The sequence below is a fragment of the Dreissena polymorpha genome, chromosome 1 (assembly GCF_020536995.1).
Source record: "Dreissena polymorpha isolate Duluth1 chromosome 1, UMN_Dpol_1.0, whole genome shotgun sequence".
Lineage (NCBI taxonomy): Eukaryota > Metazoa > Mollusca > Bivalvia > Myida > Dreissenidae > Dreissena > Dreissena polymorpha.
In genome coordinates this window covers 72,676,160-72,692,787 of record NC_068355.1, presented here as the reverse complement: position 1 = coordinate 72,692,787, position 16,628 = coordinate 72,676,160, and the positions used below count along the sequence as shown (strand labels likewise).

Below are 16,628 nucleotides of genomic sequence, written 5' to 3'. Positions count from 1 at the left end.
ACTCTTTGGGGGAATCTGCTGTACTTTTCCACATGTATCGATTGGTTTTGTAGTAATGCAGTCCTGTAATTCTCCTGTTTTCAAATCTGCACTAGTTAAAGAAGCAACAATGCTGTCCCTGTTATATATTGGTCCCACCAAAGTATGTAATGATCCATTGTACAGACCTATACTTGGAGCAATGTTACGTAAGAGCATGACTCTCATTCCCCTGCATGCGTGCCAGCTGGGTGGGGCACCTTCAAATTCTTTTGCAGACATTGCTCTCAGCTTGTTTTCTTTTGCTGCTGGACGATGTATTGAGTCGATTCGCATTATCGGATTTCCTGTTATTTTGTGATGTCTAAGAAGAGCTTTTGCGTTTTCAGACTCAACAGTTGACCTATTTTCATGGTTTTTTGAATGAAAATGATACCCATGGATGATATGTGCACTGTTCCACTTCCCGTCCATCTTCATATCACGTTCTGTTGCACAGTTTTTTCTAAGGAAAAGCATTTCTTTTTCCCTGCATTTTTTACCATACCTCATATTGACAAGCACTTTTCCAGTGAAACATTGACTAATGGGATCAACATCTGTTCTTTTGACTTCAGTCAAAAACACAGCATCAAATTGGCCCAGCATCAGATCTTTCCGACAAGCAGTAATATCATCTGATAAAAGACGATCTTTAGGCGATGTTAACGATTGCCATTTGTCATAGTTTGGAATTGTTTGTAACGGTGGAAATTTGAAGACCTGTCTAAACCTTATCAAACCATTAATAGAAAGGGAACTGCATTTTTTGTTTTCATGCGTGTAAGAACGAGCGCTCCAGAGAGGTTCAGCTGCAATCGGAAGAATCTGTGCTGGGTCCCCAATAAGAACAATGCCAATATTGTCGAGATCAATGTTGCACTGAATCAGTCGTTCAGTTACAAAGGCAAACATCTCTCGTGACAGCATGGAAAACTCATCAACAATGAGGAGAAAGAATTTTTTGGGGTCAAAATTGAGCATAAGTCTGGAATATGTGGCAGATGTTTCTTCCAGACGCAAATCTTTTTCATTTAGATGGACAGGTATACAAAAAAGTCGATGCAAAGTCTCTGACTTGAAGTACATCTGACTTGATGCAGCTCCTGTGGGAGCTGCAAGTTTGATTCTGTCTGTCCAAGTGCTTACCTGTGCATCTGAATCAGGGTTAGATTGTAAGAGGCTTATTACACTGCTTATGATGCATTTTAGTGTCCAGCTTTTTCCAGTACCTGGATTGCCCATTAGAATGAGACGCAAGGGGTTTGGGGGAGGTGCTTGTTTATTTTTTTCCCAATTTAATCTAATTTTAACATAATCAACAACAATGTCATGAGCCATCTTTTGTTTATCATTTAATGAAGATGCTTCAAATGAATTACTTGACAAAACTCCTTGTGTGTTTGTGAGATTTGAAATATGAGCATGTATTTCAGCCATAGAAGGTATAACATTCTCTCCTAGCCAGCTCTTCATAAAATCAACACCTTCAGGATTGGCTAAAACGTCAGAATCACTGAAACATGGCTTGGAATCTATGCCCTGCTGCGGGGCAGACCGCAAGCGATCAACGGGGTTTTGATAAAACTGTTCATTTCCGGGGCGTGCTATCGGTTTTGAAGCGGAATCGTAATTACTGCTTTTAATTTTGCTAAGATTAGTGTCATCAGTTGCATCTAATGCACAAGCTTGCTGGTTTTCTTCGACATCTTCGTCTGAGGATGAATCTGAATCAGAGTTGTTGTTTCGAGGAAGATGGTGATGTTTCCAAAATTTGTATGCCCATGGTGGAAGTCCATTACCATCAAGAAATGTTTGATTGAATAGATCAATCCAAGCTTTCTTTAAAGATTCTGCATCTTCAGCAATTGGTGAGAAGTCAGTAGTTTTGTGGCAAGGAATCTTCCAAAGGCAGAGTGTTCTACAATAGTGCCAATATTGTTTTCCACGGGGATTTGCCATTCTTATACCATGGCAAGGTATCAGCTTTAATGCATTTAATCTGCCATTTCTTGCAGTACTTCTTCTTTTAAATTGTAAGAATCTTTCCCCCCCATCATTGGGTTTAATTTCTTTAACATCAAACAAGTCACAAAACTGATGTAGACACATGTTGCATTGTATCTCTGCCTTCAGTTTTGGCGACTCTTTGCCACATTCGATGAAAACAGCTGTTGTGCCATGTCGCCCATCAAATTGTTTAATGAGAGGTGGGAGAATGTAATCTTCGCCATCTTTTTTATCATAGTCAGTTCTCAGCAGAGACAAACCAGATACACTGCAACTTTTGATGTTAACATTGGAAAGAACATGTGGGATATTTTGATTGAGGTGAGTTGCCTGAAAGATAGATGTTGTTCCAGCAATGGCATGGCTATTGTACATTTTTTGAACAGCACCTTGATTTATTGGTTCACCATCTTGCAACTTCTCCATTGCAGTTATGAGCACTTCGTTAGATGTTTTAGTGGGAATTGCATCTTTAAAGGCATATTTAGTTACATACTCTGTAGCAGAGTCACCAGTATCTGAAAAGAACTCAAGATTTAAGTCCTGCACCCTATTGTCTTTATTTTGGCAACAACTGACCTCTATTACTGGAGGTTTTCTGAGAAACTCTGGCACAACAGCTTTGTCATCAGCATTGCTAAGAACATGCAGAATCTCAAAAGGATCATGACCATTAAACCATTTGTCGTTACATTCAAACTGAAGTTGAAAAATTTTCTTATTGTGTTTGTCAGGCTCAATGGTGGGTACTTTATTCATTGGTTGCGGTTTTCGCCTTTTACAGGTAATAACCTCTGTGGACTGTTTATTCCCTGTTTCCTTGCATGTTGATTGCTTTTTCTTAACCACTGCACATTTATCTGTCTTTGAAGGCTGATCGTTTATTCCTGTATGACCTAAGTGGCGACATGTTCCATTGACAACAGTCACATATATTGTGTCCAATGTTGAAAAATCACCGGTTGTGAGGGCATTGTCTATCACACTTGCCATGTTCAGTCTGCAGATGGCGGAGGTCCTTTCATAGATGAAATCAAATGTCTTGTTTTTACCATCTGCTAGTAAACCTGCATTCCAGTTGGTGTAGAATGGTCGCATATATTCAATGTAATCCTTCCTAGCATTATCCCAACAGTCGAGTACCCTAGTACGGATAGTGTCTTGAACAAGAGGATTGTCGAGATCCTGGCCAGTATTAAAGCATTCGTCTTTGGCACTCTGAAGGCAGTTTTGTATATTTAGTTTCAAGCTGTCCATGTGCTGACTGAATTCACGACTAAAATACAGCCTATGAGCATGTGGATTGGCATTTGCACCCCATTCAAACCGTGTAAAATAGGCATCACCATCATATCTAATTCTAGATAAAAACGTTGTGTCCAGTTCTGCCATCAATGCGCACATAAACGATACGATGCTTGGATACTGTAGTACGTTTCTTCGCCGACCTTCCAAAAATTCTTGGTCACTCTGGATGGAGAGGGTCTCTGTACCTGGACAGACGTTGTGAATTGCCGGGTGATGGTTATACGGTGGAGCACGAGTCTGGAACAGCATAATTGACATTGGCATTTTGTCTTTTCGCCAAGGAACACTTTCTTCCCAATCCCGTTGAACAGCTATTGCATCATCCCTTGACCTTTTCCAGAATGGAGCTGTATCCGGTATTGATGACTTGAACATCATTAGGTTTGATACGGTCCAGTCACGAAGCTCTGCATTTTGCATTAAATCCTCTTTTACAGGTATTCCAGTTGTTTCAAAGGCATCACTTTTCAGAGCGAGCTTGGCCTTTCCCTTGCTATGTTCTCGTTTAATCATGCTATGAACTAGAAATTGAAGCTCAGTATTGACCATCGCTCGTTTTTGTGCGCATACCCAATACAGGTAAGCAAATTTGTAGCTGCCTGATTTATTTTTAATGCTACGGGGACGTTCTTGGTGTGGACATGCATCACCAGTGAGGAAGACATCCGGGAAAGCCATTTGTAGGTATCCTTGTGTATCCTCAGCAACAGGGTTCTGGCGGTCCACATCTGGTGCTGAGATCCTTTGTAACACTGTGTTTTGCATTCCATTCTTGAGAATTTGCTCTGGGTTTTCAGACAAGTTAGAAACTCCACCCTGTGCAACACTACCTGAATCTCCTTCATCATTGCTGCTCTCCCTTAGGAGAAGTTCTACTTCTTCACAGCATAGGTAGGTTAGGTTTTTCAATTCATCTTCAGGTAATAATACCTGTTCAATGTTTTTTTGTGATGCATTTGAAACATCTGTGCTAGGATTGAGCCATTTCCTCTGAACACCGTACAAGACAACATCAGTGAGTGTTATTTTTATGGTTTCATTTGGATCTTGATCATGGTTAAGTTTGTCATTAGTTTGACTCTCTAGTATGAACTTTGCTAGATCGTTCCATATTAGATTTGCAATTTGTTCCATGTTAAGGCAGCTGGATGTGGCTTTTTGATTTTCAATTAGAATCGCATCTTTTATGCCACTTCCGATAATAAAACCAGAGTTTATCCATTCAGAGAACAGCTGAATAGTTAATCTTTTAGAAGCACGCTCATGGATTAGCTCAACATTGATTTTTCTCAAACCATTTGGGTAAACAGCTGTGCTTGTATCTGATAGCTGACTTGCTAGATTCTCCATGGCAGCTACTGTAAAAGGTGTATGAACCTTATCACAGTACCTGTAAAATGGTCTTTTGGTACCATATACAGGACAAGTCACTTCACGCTCCATAAGCTCTTTTGCATGAACAATCTTTGCCATATTAATTTTAGCTTCATTAATGCTCCCATCTTCTTGCTTAGAGACCATGATAACAAATGGCAACTTTTGAAAAGTGTGCCAAGGAAGAGCTTTAGTTTTGACTGGTTCTTTTATCGCAAAAGATATTGATCCATATCTGGAGAATGGGATATTATTTGTTCGAGAACGCAATATAACTATTACAGCATGGATCGGTGACAGAACAAGTTTTTCAGCCTGAGATAAAGTGTCCATGAACATTGCATGCTGATATGAGGCCTCATTTTGAAAAATATCAAGAGCCATCAGATTTTCAGGACCGTAAGGGTTTATATTTGAAATATTGTCATCAATAGATTGCTGACTATCAACAGTGGTTCCCTGAGAACTCTCTTCAGCAGCAGACTTTTTGTGCAGCAATGTTACAATTCCATTATCAATTTTGCAAAATTTTGAACAATTTGTACATACCCCTGTTACTGTTTCATCATTATAAACTCTAGCACTCGAAAATGCTGAGTCGAGAGTGACACTAGACCCTGCTAAGACCTGAGACTTCTTTAAAGCTTGCAGAAGAAAAGAGTTTGACAGTGGAATCTGTTGGCCAGCTTCAGGGACGTTTATACAATTAGCTGCATCTGCTTCAAAGCCAGGTGAACACATTCCACATTGAGAGCAATGGATCATCTTCATGGCACCATATGTTGCATGGAGATCACGAATTCCACTTAGATTTAGGACAGTGTGCTGAGCAGATGGGTCTTCAGATGACAGCTCCCTATGATCTAACCATGATTGACAAACAAGAGCTTCGCGTGGTTTCATTATATTAAGCTTTCCTTTTTTCAAAGTAGGTATTTCTTTACAAGACTTAAATCGACCAGTAGTCAAAGATTGAACAAACTTCACACATGCCGAAGGCAGAGACTGAGTGTATACTGCCTTGCCTTTGATTATGTCAAATTCTTGACTCGTGCATGCATATTTTGCCATTATCTGAACATGTTCAACGCCTGCACTAACTTCGCTTATTGTTTTGAACACAAAAGCAACTGGTGGAAGCTTTGACTCGTGCAGACTGTTGTATGCTACCCATAGTTGTGGACTTTGTTCAGAACATGGAAGAGGAATAATGTCATTCTCCTCCTCACATGAAGTGCCATGAAGCAGATTGCAGGAGAATTGTACTTGTTTATGAAGGTTACCATATACATATGAACCCAAGACAAACTTTTCAGCTGCTCTCTTTCCTAACCATCGGACTTTGCTGCAAAGATTGCATTTTCTAAGATAAAATTCGCTTGTGTCTGCTTCTGTTAGTTCTAATACTTTTTGTAAAGGCAAGTCCGAGCCCAACTTAAGATCCTGCTTTGCCTTAGAAGAGGCAGATGTAAATTTCACATCATAGTTGATCCTCTTATGATTTAAACGATCCTCATCACATTGAGGCCCAGCAAAGTTTTCTAACAGCTTAATGTGTCTTGAATAATTGTGGGCAAGTTCTGAATGAACGTCTTTCAAAATTTCCTCAAAGTCTGCGCCACTTATGAGGTGTGTAGTTGGTTGTACCAAATATTCAGCCTTTACATTTTCTCCATATTTGTGTGCTACAAGCTGCAAGAAAGTTGTTTTTCTGTAATATTTTACAGTGCCCTTTCCATAATAATGAACGCGCTCTAAGTTGAAAGCATCTTCATGGGATTGTGGTCCACGATTAGGCTCCAAACCTTCATCTCTACAAGCATTGGGACTCCTAGTGTAATAAAGATTGACTTGATGAAGAAGTGACAAAAATTGACCCTCATTCGTCAGCACTGAGTTTATTGGCAAGTTTTTTTGATTTGCAATGGCCTTCAAACGAATCCATGAATACCAACGGAAAGCTAGAGATGATTTTTGTGTAATTGGTATTCCTCTTGTTAACATATGATCAAGTCGAATTGATTGACTGATGTCTGAGCCTTGAATGGTATACTTAATGATAGAGTTGTTTGCATTTATATACTCCCAGGGTCCAACAACAGAATCTTGTTGACCAAAATCAGTTGTGACAGACAAAACATTAATTGGGCCAAGAGAAAGCAAATTCTCTAAAGTTAATTTTTTTGTTGTTGTTTTACTAGCATTTGCATTAGCATTGGATATTTGTATACTTTCCTGTGTGGTAGAATGAACATCCACATACTTATCCTTCTTAAAAACATCATCTGGTCTTTCTTCCTGCAACATTAAGTATGACAGAAATTATTGACTTCATTTTGTTATCTTGCTGCTCCAAATGAGAGATGCGCTCAGGACAAAAAAATTGCTGGGATCAAGGCTTTGATGATATATTTTATTAATTGTAATTTTTGTTACATGCATAATACAAATGATTAAATGCAAATACATTTCAAATGCTATCAAAAACTTTTTTCTGGTCAAACATGTGTGACTTCAGTTGGAAAATTATTATGCCATACATGGAACTTTTGTTTTTTTCAAACATATTTTCATGAATACATACATATAAAGTTTACAGTAACAAGGGCTGTTTGTAAAACATGCATGCCCTCCATATGGGCTGTCCGTTGTAGTGGCAGCCATTGTGTGAATACGTTTTTTGTCACTGTGACCTTGACCTAGTGACCAAATCAATAGGGGTCATCTGCGAGTCATGATCAATGTACCTATGAAGTGTCATGATCCTAGGCAAAAGCGTTCTTGAGTTATCATCTGGAAACAATTTTACTGTTTCAGGTCACCGTGACCTTGACCTTTGACATAGTGACCTGAAAATCAATATGGGTCATCTGTGAGTCATGATCAATGTATCTATGAAGTTTCATGATCCTAGGCGTAAGCGTTCTTAGGTTATCATCCGGAAACCATTTAACTATTTCGGGTCACCGTGACCTTGACCTTTGACCTAGTGACCTCAAAATCAATAGGGGTCATCTGCGAGTCATGATCAATCTACCCATGAAGTTTCATAATCCTAGGCATATGCTTTCTTGAGTTATCATCCAAAAAACCTTTTTACTATTTCGGGCCACCGTGACCTTGACCTTTGACCTTGTGACCTCAAAATCAATAGGGGTCATCTGCGAGTCATGATCAATCTACCCATGACGTTTCATGATCCTAGGCATATGCGTTCTTGAGTTATCATCCGAAAACCATTTTACTATTTTTGGTCACTGTGACCTTGACCTTTGACCTAGTGACCTCAAAATCAATAGGGGTCATCTGCGAGTCATGATCAATGTACCTATGAAGTTTCATAATCCTAGGAGTATGCGTTCTTGAGTTACCATCCGAAAATCATTTTACTATTTCGGGTCACCATGACCTTGACCTTTAACCTTAAAATCAATAGGGGTCATCTGCGAGTCATGATCAATCTACCTATGAAGTTTCATGATCCTAGGCGTATGCGTTATTGAGTTATCAATCGGAAACATTTTACTATTTCCGGTCACCGTGACCTTGACCTTTGACCTAGTGACCTCAAAATCAATAGGGGTCATCTGCGAGTCATGATCAATCTACCTATGAAGTTTCATGATCCTAGGCGTATGCGTTCTTGAGTTATCATCCGGAAACCATTTTACTATTTCGGGTCACCGTGACCTTGACCTTTGCCCTCTAAATCAATAGGGGTCATCTGCGAGTCATGATCAATGTACCTATGAAGTTTCATGATCCTAGGCCCAAGCGTTCTTGAGTTATCATCCGGAAACCACCTGGTGGACGGACCGACTGACCGACATGTGCAAAGCAATATACCGCATAAAAATACAGTTACACATGAAAAATTCCGATTTCACTCGGTATTTAGATAATAGTGTCTTTCATTTTTATAATCCAAAAACAACCATGCACATCAACACAGTAATCTCAGCGATTTTCCTTGTCCAATTGGGAAAAGTACCCATACCGGTCCAATTGGGAAAAATTGAGATGTGAAAACCTCAAAATTGGTAAAAATCGAGTCGTGAAATCCTTAAATTGGGAAAATCACGTCGTGAAGTTTGGGTCTTATTGAATACATCATACAGTTCAAACTTAATTGAACATACCCATTAAAATAATCATTTGCAGTCATGCCTTAATGACCATTACTTAAAGTAATAAAGTTGATATAAATAACAAATTATTATATAGAAGACACAAAATCAATTACTAGTTGATTTAATCTCTTATAAAGCAATGTCTCTCTCTTTCATTTTTTTGAAAATTTCAACAATCTTTGATGTTTGATCATCACTCAGTTGCTGGCATCCCTCTCTGCACAGCATCATTAAAGCTGTCAATGTGTCCTGTGATAGACGGTTCCGATTGGTCGTGCAAAGATTGTTCATTAGACTGAACAACCTTTCCACAGAGGCAGTGCTGGAGGGCATTTCAAACTACGATAAGGTTTCAAACAGACGTCAAACAGTACGCTGGCTGCCTGACAAAAGAACAGCAAACAGTAACGACTCTATTGATTGAACGCGCTGAATAATAAAACCCGATATTAATCGAGCGTGTGGTTACACACAACTATACGATTTTCTTTGTTCGCTCGCCGAAAGTTGGGTTTTGTTACGAAACTTTTGATCGTTTTGAGAAAAAAATCGGACGTCGATTGGGATTTTTTCAGATGCCGATTGGGAATTTGGGAATTTTCACTCGATTGGGAAAGTACCGTTAACCGGTACTTTATAAAGAAGGAGGAAAATCGCTGAATCTTCATTAAAAATGTCAATCTTAAGACTTGAATAGCACCGTCATGGACATTCTTCAGTTTTTCCGAAAGTATCCCACATTTTACAGGACATTTGGTCTGGTTAACTTTGACTTTTTACCAGACGAAAAAAAAAAATCCTGACCGAAAACATTTTTCCAGACAAGGCATATTGGGCAAATTTCTTTAATTCTAAAAGGCAAGACACTTGGACTAACAGATACATGTACTGTCAGTAGGGCTGTAATGTCTCATTTGAATATTCGAATTACTCGAATACGGCTGTGGACTATTCTTATTCATTATTCGCATTTTGACAAAGTTACATGAAGATTGGGCATGAAATGTGACTTCTACACTGTGTACAAGGTTTTTCTTTTTTTGACCTAGTGACCTAGTTTTTGACTCGGCACAACCCAGTTCGGAACTCTACCGAGATTTCATTGGGACAAAGCTTTTAACCAAGTTTCATGAAGATCGGACAAGAAATGTGGCCTCTAGAGTGTTTACGAACAAATGTGAACGGACAAAGACAGGTCACAAAAGTTCACCTGAGCAATCAGGTGAGCTAAAAAAACTGTGAAAATGGGACATTTTAGGCTAAAAACTGTCAAAAACTGACATTTCACAATTAAAAATTACAGTTCGAGTTAATATTATACCTAAGAGAGACTGCAGCTTTAGATTTTGACAGTAGTTAGGCTTTTGTATGGTTTTAGATATTTACCAGTGAGAATATTGTTTATCTGGATGTAAGTGGTTCTTTGTTAAAAGAACGTGTCAAGACAATAAAACTAGTATTTTAATACATTATTTTAAGACATTTTAACATGATGCAAGAATTAAACATTTTTTTACTATTCTTTTTATTAACAATCTGAATTTCACAATGTGTACAAGTTCGTGACTTGTTTTTTCCCCACAATTTTCAGAAGTTTGCGACTCACTTTTTAATTTTGAAAAATGCACTACTAGAGCTGCAACAATTCACCAACAGCTCGATTCGATTTCAGACAGTCCGATACCGATTGTTTCGATTCACTTCATCTTTCAACCTAGTTTTATCATATATTGACTATTCTGCCTCAAAATAAACATTTCTGTTCAAATGTGTTGCATACCTAGATTCATGTATCTTGGGCATTTGTGTGTTTGTTAGATATAGTTTGGTTGGTTCAACAGTGTTTTAAAAACTGTTGCCATAGCAACCAGAATTTTTGACGTAGAAACAAAATGAAATGACGTGCATAATGTCGATATTGCCATCTATCCATGTTTTAAGTTTCATGAAAAAATATTAAGAACTTTTAAAGTTATCGCAGGATCCAGAAAACCACCATTTTCAGAAGTATTTCTAGTCTATTTGTTGCCATAGCAACCAGAATTTTTGACGTAGGAACAAAATGAAATGACGTGCATAATGTCCATATTGCCATCTATCCATGTTTCAAGTTTCATGAAAAAATATTAAGAACTTTTCTTCAAGTTATCGCAGGATCCAGAAAAGTGTGACTGACTGACAGACGGAGCGCAAACCATAAGTCCCCTCCGGTGAAACCGGTAGGGGACAATAAATAAATAATAATAAGGCTGGCGACTTGAGTAGTTGGCTGGTGCTACCTCCTGCTAAATCAACGTTATGTTTGCGTTTGACATGTTGCATTAGATTAGTGGTTGAGCTGGACTTGGGGTACGCCACGTCCGTGAAGCACAGTTTACAAGTAGCTTTATCAGGAGGGCTACCATCCCGAAACCCAAAATACTGCCACACTTTTGAATTTAGCTTCTTAGGCGCATCTGATAATTTAAATTTGTCGGCCACAGCTTTTACAGCCATTTAGACGCTTTTTCCGTAATGTAGACCGTAATGCACTTATTGATTGGATGACTAAAGTAATAAGTAACAATTGCAAACATCGTAATTACAGGTAAAGATAAAACCTATACCTTCTTGTATCAAATAGTCAAGAGTACAGCGCGCTTAATGTATCTATTTCTATATGTTTAAGAATTGAATCGAATTTGGTAGGGTTGGTATCGATACCGAATCAACGTATTTAAAACCGATTTTCAATGCATCGGATCGAATCTTTGCAGCAATATGCACTACTATTTTTTTTCACAAAGTGAGGGGGCAATGGCTGCTTCAAAAAATCAGAAAAAGCGCTGTTCTCAATTAATACTATTCTTACCTTTTTGTGTTGAAACTGTCGTTTCTTTGGTCTCCCGCGGGCACTTCCAGTTCTGTTGTTGTTCATAATTGTTTTGGATCTATTGGAAAAAAAATTATAGGTTTATATCTACATGTATAACTGTGGTAATGTGGTAATGGCACACATCACAAACAATACCATATGGAATTATGGAGAAGACATGTTTTGTACTTTAAGGGAAGACAACTTCAAAAATCGGGAAGAAAAGGGATTTTTTTCACTTGGCACTTCATTTCAATTTTTGAAATATAAAAAATACTGGACCAAATTTCAATTAAATTTGACTTTCTCGCTATATGTCACTCTGTGTTTCATCTACACATGTACACCATTTTAATTTTATAACGCTTCTTCTGGTTGGTTGTTCTCATTGTGTTGGCCACTGATATGGCGTTTTAGAACCGAGTATTTGATCGACAAAATATGACAGCAAGCACAGACATGTAGCGAGAAAGTCAAATTTAATTGAATATTAAAGTTATTAGCCGAGCATGAGATCGGTTAGTAGTGTAATCTCGTTGCTTTTACTGTCTTTTAACGAATCCAGTTGGATTTTAGCAGCAACTGCATGGGAACATGTGTGTTTTTGATGAAAAAGGTCACGTCCAGTCTATGTTAGCGTTTCCGATCGCCAAAATCGCCAAAGGCGATTGAATCTTTCAGCTGGCGATTAAAGTTAAAAATGTGAATGAAAATGGCGATTTAAAAAAAACATGATATTTCTCTATATGTTAGTATATAATATTCCTTACTTTTAAAGAGAACACGGTACCGATTTCCAAATGTAATCGCCATAAAAGCTACAGGTGGTAATAGATAGTCCATTGATAAGAGATAACCGGATCGTATATTCAAGCCACATAACACAGTCATGTATGCTGCCAGATGCATCACGGGAAATTTTCGGGTAACTTTCCAGTCGCCAAACTGAAACTGTGATATTTAAAGTCCAATCGGTTACGAGAATGTTTATGGAGGCGGAGTTATATAGTGATTATTATTTTTTATTGACGTGTGTCACAGAGTAAGCGTTTATCGCAGGTTTATTAACAATGAATCACAGTTGTAGCATTAATACGTGATATAAACAGTGATTTTTTTTGCTTTTTTTGTTACAGCCTGTGGTATTTGGATTGGGAAAATTTGCGCAATAAACCATGAAATTGGGAAAAATAGCGCAATAAACCATGAAATTGGGAAACATTATAAATATGATTATAAGAACAGAATAAAAATTGCTAAGTTCATGTTTGACAGCATTTTTATATTATAAAGTGTTGCTTTAATGTCTTCTTACAACGTTTAGCTAATATCCTTCCACATGGATATTAAACTTGCCATAATCTATAGATTCTTCAATATATATGTACCATTATGATTTAATCATAATCTCTTTAAGAGTATGAATTAAATTCAGGATGTTTTTTTAAGTAAAATATGATATGGTGAAAACATTAACAAATATTAACAAACATGCTTAAGTGTTCTTGCTGTGTTAATGTTGTATTAAATGGAGCTAAAATAATACATTTCATTTGTTTACCTTTTAATATCTTGCACAATTGACATCCTCAGTTCAATGTCATTTCACCAAACTATACAGCGTGACAAACATAATAAAGCAGAATATGCATATGAATCTGATTATACACAGATCCACTAACATATAAATCAAATCATGTTTGTCTCTTTCCATTTTCGAACGATACCCATCTTAAATGCTTTAACTTTGTGAGTAAACTAACTCCAATTTCCCAACACAGATTTCCGTGACGCACATTCACTGTGAAGATTTCTAATAAATATTTGTTGTTGTTCATCTCAAACGTACTATTTTGCGTTAATTGACACACACATTAAATTATCTCCTAATACAGCGATTTTCCTCCTTCTTTATAAAGTACCGGTAAACGGCACTTTCCCAATTACGAAAAAAATACAAATATCCCAATTGCTGTCCTTAAATTCCCAATTAAAGGTAAAAAAAAAAAAAAAAAAAAAATTTTTTTTTTTTTAAAGCAACATTTAGTTAGTTTCCCTTTGCAGCTCTATAGCTTGAACCTAGGTTTATATAATATTAACAGCTTGAAAACACTTGGTTATCAATTTTAAAGTATTTGGGAGCAAAAAATCAAATACACCAATTTTCCAATTTGAGGTTTTCACGACTCGATTTTCCCAATTTTGATGTTTTCACGACTCGATTTTTCCCAATTGGACCGGTACGGGTACTTTTCCCAATTGGACAAGGAAAATCGCTGTAATAACCATGTGATGTCCGCTGTTAATTTTAGTGTTATTTATCATTTTCGCTGCTCATCGCAAACTTCTCGTTTGCTTGCCACCATCTTGGACGTGTTTAAAAACAGGCATTAACAATCGTAATACATCGACTATCGACGGTATCCTCCGCAATATAGAGAGAGATGTGTGGATAGCAACGTAAAATCGTATTCGGCTACATTCGTGAACATTCGTAAGTCAGTTGTCATTCGGCGAAATTAACGCTAAATGACATTGTAATCTTATTGGCTTTATTGGGAAAATTTGGTCAGATTTTTGGGAAATTTTGGTCAGATTTTTGGGAAAAAACGTCATTTTTTGCAATTGGGAAGCAGCCGAATATCAGCGGTAATTTTGGGCAAAAAAAATCACTGATAAAACCGGTAAATAAAGCAGTACATTAAAGGCGGTTTTGGGCATCATCATCACACCCATTTACCGTACTGTAAACAATCATTAATTATGAGGAGTTAATTGCAATTGGTGAGCAGTGTAAAATTACTTAGGCCTAAAAAAAAAATCGTTTGTTTCCACTGACATGGCCAAAAAAATTAGGGTAGGTAGGTAGGCAAATAATTTTATTTTTAAAAATATTTTTTTTTTAGAAATTGTCGTACATGGTGCATTTTCTTCTCATGTTTTGTGTATAACTGTATGTACAATAAATTTGATGATGTCTGTAATGCTATATGACCATATTTAAATGCTTTTATGAAATAAAAACTTGCTGTTCATTAATATTGAATGTGTTGCTTTCCTTAATTCCGAGTTTAATGTTGACTTCTGGCAACGGCTTAAATATACCATTTTATGACCAATAAAAGGCATAACTATAACAAGTCACAGAGAGCTTGACCCTCAGTGTCTATAGGGATTCAGTGTTGTTATACTTTCTGGTCCTTTGGGTTCATGCAGTGTATTCTATATTATTTATTATTTATAATATATTAAATACCTCAAAAGCAGTGCTACGGGAACACCAGTGGTGTTGCATTTAACATTATCACCATGGAAAGACCCAATCAAACCGGATGTGCTTTTATATTTCTTGGATGCAGTTAATGTTCCCAAAGGACCACATTTTCAGATTATATTATGTACTGGTGGCGTGGGGTCTATCTACCCATGAATTTCAGGAACAGAACAGAAAATTTATTACGACTTGTATTATATACATACAATTACACACACAAAAATCAATAAACAATCACAAAATCAAATCACACCAAGCACAGAAAAGCAGAAATTTAATGATATAAAGAGAGGCTAAACAATTATTTAGACGGGCTATTCACAAACAAATCAAAATTATATACCTGAAGAAAAAAAATCCTCTAAAAAAAACAACAAAGTCCAGCCCTCTGAAAAAATCGAGCACCAGGGGTTCCCCATGGGACCATGCCAGCATAGTTTAACCCCCCATCCCTTCACCCAACTTTATCCCAAGTCATACAAAGTTTTAATATTTTATAAATAAGTGGGTGGGGTAATACGAAACTACTGCACCATATAAATAAACACATACCGATTCTAACATGATATATACCTGTTTAAAATATATTTAATAATAAAGATACTGTAAAATTGACACGTTTGCAACTGCTTTAATGTAGGCCTACCTTCGATCTCAAAACTTTCAGCCGATTTTGACTAGTCCAAATAATTAGACGTAAGCTACCCCGCTTAAATCGACCTCATATATATAGGAGTAGATTTTGACATGTCCGTCTTACACTTTACTGTGTAAGTGACAGTTATGTCTCGAGAGTGATGTTCCTGGAATAAATCGTCCATCTGCTTTGAGTGAGAAACATTTTTTATTAGTTTTTGCTCCTCCAGATGTTTGCATTTGAAAAATGTTATCGCAAGAACTGACGATGCTGCATTCGACGTGCTAGCGCTGGGCGCCGCCATCTTGTTTATGTTGAAAGTTTAATGTACGGCGCCGATAACGTTGAACGCTTATTGAGCGCGCCGAAAAATACGCGGTCCGATTTGTTTCGAATTTTGGCCTCAAAAAAGATTAGGACCGGCGGCAAAAAATTAGGTAGGGTCGGGCCACCGGCAGGGTTTTTTTTGGCACGATTTTATAGCCGAAATTCGGCTATGTTCCCAATCCCAAAAAGTATACTATTTACCCAAAATGTGGCAAAAAATTCCCAATTTTTTTTTTTTTTAGAAAGAAGTCTTATGTGTATTTTATCTCAATTTTAATTCAATTACATCTAACAAAGTATTATATGATTTTTTTTCTTTTAATTTGAATGATTATAAAGAGTTAAATCAAATTTAGTATTTCCCTAATCAGTGGACTTTTCGTGTGGAAAAAAAGGTTAATGAATTTATTTTCCCACTTTCATGAAAATGCCGATAAAATTCCCAATTCCAAAGCCATGGGCTATCTTCCCAAAAAGTGGGGAAAAAACCCTGACCGGAAACAAACAACTTTTTTTGTTACGCCTTACAGCGAGTAAGTTGTGAAAAACAAAACCCGTTAATAATTTGATGCGGTAACAAATTAAATCCAGTGCATGTATATTTTATCATGTCTATTTGTAAAACTGGCCCCGTGTTCACAAAGCAATTTTTGCAATCGAAAATCGATTTTGCTTGTCATTGAAAATGGATTTCCA

General features: G+C 37.1%; 1 long non-coding RNA gene across 1 annotated transcript in view; it reads right to left on the bottom strand.

Moving 5' to 3' along the window:
• Positions 1-7,023: 7,023 nt before the first annotated feature.
• The window catches only part of LOC127834906 (uncharacterized), a 43,635-nt gene continuing 34,030 nt past the window's right edge, over positions 7,024-16,628 (bottom strand). Inside the window, exon 2 of the long non-coding RNA XR_008028277.1 lies at positions 7,024-7,544. This is a non-coding gene — a long non-coding RNA (uncharacterized LOC127834906). The remainder of the gene's footprint in view (positions 7,545-16,628) is intronic.